Consider the following 3,900-nt stretch of genomic DNA (forward strand, 5'->3'; position numbering starts at 1 on the left):
CCAGAAGCAGTGTGCCCACTGTCCATGGCTGAGGTGTCCACCTGTTGTGAGGCCAGCAATGGTGCCAAGTGCAGCAGTGTGGGCTGCCCCACAGTCAAGTGCACATCCCACAAGCCTTTTGTATTAAGACCTAGTAGCCTTTAGGCCTCCAGAACAATGGCTGCAATGTGGATTCATTTCCTACAGCTGCTGGAACAAATTATACAAACTGGATGGTGTAAAACCACAGAAATTTATTCTTTCACAGTTCTAGAGGCCCAAAGCCCCAAAACAAGGTGTTTGCAGGGCCATGTTGCCCACAAAGCCTCTGGGGAACGATCCTTCCTGGCCTCTTCCAGCTTCTGGTACTTGCCAGCAATCCTTGATGTCCCTTGGCTTGTGGCTGCATCACTGTGGTCTCCGTCTCCCTCTTAACACCGTCTTCTCCATGTGCGGCTGTGTCTTCATATGGCACTCTCCTCTTGTCTCTGTGTCCAAATTTCCCTCTTCTTATAGGACACCAGTCATTGGATCTAGGGCTGACCCTAACCCAGAGGGACCTCATCTTGATTATATCTACAGAGACCCTATTTCCAAATAAGGTCACATTCCAAGGTTCTGGGTGATGTGAATTTGGGGGGACACTATCCAACCCAGGACCCAACACTCCGAAGCAGAGCGAGGGCCCAGCAGGCTCAGCCCCTCCGGCTGCAGGTCATCGCCAATGTGACGAGCACGGTGCAAGAAAGGACTCTGCCTTCTCGCCCCTGGCTGAGGCATGAAACAATTCTTGGTACTAAATATGGTACAGGTTCATTACACAAACACTTATCAAGAGCTTACTGTGTGTCTGCCGTTTTGCCAGGCGACACGGAGGATACAGCAGTGCCTGAAATGCAGTCCTTGGCCTCGGTGGATTTTCACCATTTCCCTTAATGAACTTCATTCCACTAGTAACAGTAAAACGAGCAGTGATGAGAGGCATTCTTTGACAGTTCTTCCAATTACTAAGATTTGCGGTTTGGTCACACGTAGCCACAAAAAAATGCCCTAAATTAATAATTTTTTTTAAAGTATCAATTTGTATCTTTTGAAATATAAAATATGTTTCTTTCGAAATACTGGGCCCATTGAAATAGCAGTTCTGAGAATGAAAGGGTGAAGCACAGTAAAATTCTAATTGGTCCTTTTGTCTCAAAGTATTTGGAGTGAGATGATCGGGGAAACGATATTACTAAATACAATATTTTGAAATATCATGCCCCTTCATTTCATGCAATAAAAAGGAAAGATAAAGTTACAAATCTGAAGTTATATCAGGAAAAAAAAAAGTCTCTGAAAATAGCAAAAGAATCCCAGGGTAATGGCCCACCATTTGGGTAGTATCCCAAATTCTTGCAAAAAGACAGAAAGGAAACATGTGTCAGTAGAAACTCTCCCAATTATTAAGCTTCTTAGCTCCTTATTAGATTGAATAACTAGAAAACAAGTTAATGTTAATAGTATCTTTTGATTAGACCTGAAATCTTGTGCATTGCTCACAACGCTTGGCCATTCAGAATCATGTTTGTAGAAGTGACTCAAATTCATGTAAATCATGTTCATATAAATTTTGTCTCCATCCCTCTTCTCCTTCCCATCTTCTTTCCTTCTTTCCTTCCCCTCCCTTCTTTCCTTCTTCCTTTTCTCTTGATTATATTTTTCTTCAATTTGCCTTTTTTTTTTTCAGTTATGCTTAGGCCTGCCCACAGCCTCTGCAGTCGTTAACAGTTCTTAGTCCCACAGGTAACTCAAGGCTAGGGAGAGTCACCTAGCCCAGCGCTTCTCAAAGTCAGTATGCCCACAAGCGACCTGCACTGCCTTGTGCAAATGCAGACCTTGTCAGTAGGCCTGGAGTGAGCCCGCGAGTCCACGTTCCTGACCAGCTCCTGGTGTGTGGGCCACACAGAGCGAGGAAGGAGATCCCTCGGTGAGATTCCCCGGCACCTTTGTGATGTTCAGGTACATTTCCTTTCCCTTCAATGTAGAGAAGACACCAAAGAGGTAACCGGGCGAGGGGAAGGGGTGAAGTCCCAGAATTGGGGGATGTGTGGGGGGGAAAGAGGTAGGATTCGGAGGATGTGACAGCACAGTCCTGAACGAAGTGAGGAGGGAGCTTCCTGGCTGGGTTTGCTTCCCTCCAGGTTGAGAATCCAACAGATGACCAGCCGAGGGGACGAAATGGACAGTTACCAGGCAAGGCCTTCAGAAACCTCTAGATGCGGGACGCAGAGTGTTCTCGGGACTCACGCACATACCATCAGATTGGTGGGCTCCATGCTCGCACTTCCCGTTGCCGTTTTAACCATTCTCTGATCTTGTCCGGATTTTGAACATCTCTCAGAGGAGAGGGGCATTTCCTGGGACCAACAAACATCCAAATTAACCATTGCCAGGTATTTTAAAGGGTCTTTTGAGAAGTTAAAGAGACATTTTGTTCATTATGATCAAGAATTTCTCTATTTGATACAGACCACCCACCATGATTCATGCTAAGGTCACTTAGCGAACAAAGAAGAAAGACTGAAAAAGCCAATTCACTGCTGCCGAGGAGGGTGTGTGCAAGGAGCTGCACAGTATGAATACCAAAGCTTCAACGTGAGTCATCACTGATTCACCACCTTCATTTTCTTCTTGATGCTTAAATTGTGTTCTCAAAGGCCAGCTCCTCCGAAACAACAGATCCAAACTGCTGGCAACATTTACAGCCTGTGGCATTTCAGTTGAAGTGACAGAGCCATACTTAAACATTGGAAATTGAAAATAATCTCTTCAAATGACAGATCCTTGCCTTTTGTTACAACGACCATGTCCTTTATATTTCTTTACTTTAGGACTTTCTCTTCATGTTAACAATCAAGTGATTACCATATTAAGGTTGCTGCAGTGTGCAAATGGTTATAAAATAAATGCAAACAATAATAAATATTCTTATTGCTCTTCTTGTTACTATTCCAATAGTGGTAAATCTGGGCCATTCTTGACTGCTATACAAGAAACAAGGTGAGACGAAAAGGAAGTCCTCGACAGTTTGCCCTATTTTGGCTGCTTACGATCGGACACTCACGAGGCCAAGATCATAGGCTGAATTTTCTTATGGGCGCTGTGACTACATATCCCATATTTTTCTGAGACAGTCATAATTCCAGATATTGTTTTGTTATTTTCATCCATTCAAGTTGGTCAGGCCATGAGTCTCCATTTGTTATTGGATGTCTTATCTAAAGATATGTACCCCTGGGCAAGGAGGTGTGTCACATCTTTCATCTAGAAGCCTCATGAGAGAGTGTGGATCAAAGCAAGTCTGTCCTCACCAGCTTCGGGGACATCCTAGTGGCGCATCCATGGTGCCATCTTCCCGTGTAAGAGAGAAGTTTGCAGTAAAGGTGTGGTGAGTGGGATGTTTAAGTGGTGAATAAGTGAAGTAAAAAACTACTTTCTTTGTGAAGTCTAGGTGCTGAAGTTTTTCATATTCCTTTAAATATTTTGAACTTTATTCTGGGACACAGTTAAATTACTTGGAAACATTTGATCCTTTTGGATCCAGCCTTCAAGCTCTGTTAGGCAGGACCAGAACAGTGCCGAGTCCAGGGCCAATTTGGCCTCACTTCTAAGACAATACCCCCAAGTACTCAGTGCTCCGTGCATCATGACGTTTCTCCACTCTGCTGTGGGAAACATGAACTATTCCCAGCCCTGCATGCGAGCTCTGAGAATTTTTCCATCTGATCCTTTCTGGTGGTTTTTCCTCGGTTTTGCGTAGTTTCCTGACGTGCATGTTCTGGTCAATACTCAGCCGAAACCTTGAGATGGAGCCTCTGCAGACTGCTCCTGTGCGTCTTTCTCCCCTCTGGTACTCCACCCTGAGAATTCTAGCTGCCT

The 3,900-nt window shown here is 44.6% G+C and overlaps 1 long non-coding RNA gene across 2 annotated transcripts; it reads left to right on the top strand.

Moving 5' to 3' along the window:
* The first annotated feature begins 797 nt into the window (after positions 1–797).
* LOC139084610 (uncharacterized) lies at positions 798–2,944 on the top strand. Of its 2 annotated transcripts, none has more exons than XR_011542129.1 (3): positions 798–1,948; positions 2,163–2,414; positions 2,491–2,944. It is a non-coding gene; the product is annotated as an uncharacterized lncRNA (long non-coding RNA). The 2 variants fall into 2 exon arrangements; XR_011542128.1 differs by having other exon boundaries at positions 1,765–1,980.
* The last annotated feature ends 956 nt before the right edge of the window (positions 2,945–3,900 follow it).

Source organism: Equus przewalskii, chromosome 7 (genome assembly GCF_037783145.1).
Source record: "Equus przewalskii isolate Varuska chromosome 7, EquPr2, whole genome shotgun sequence".
Lineage (NCBI taxonomy): Eukaryota > Metazoa > Chordata > Mammalia > Perissodactyla > Equidae > Equus > Equus przewalskii.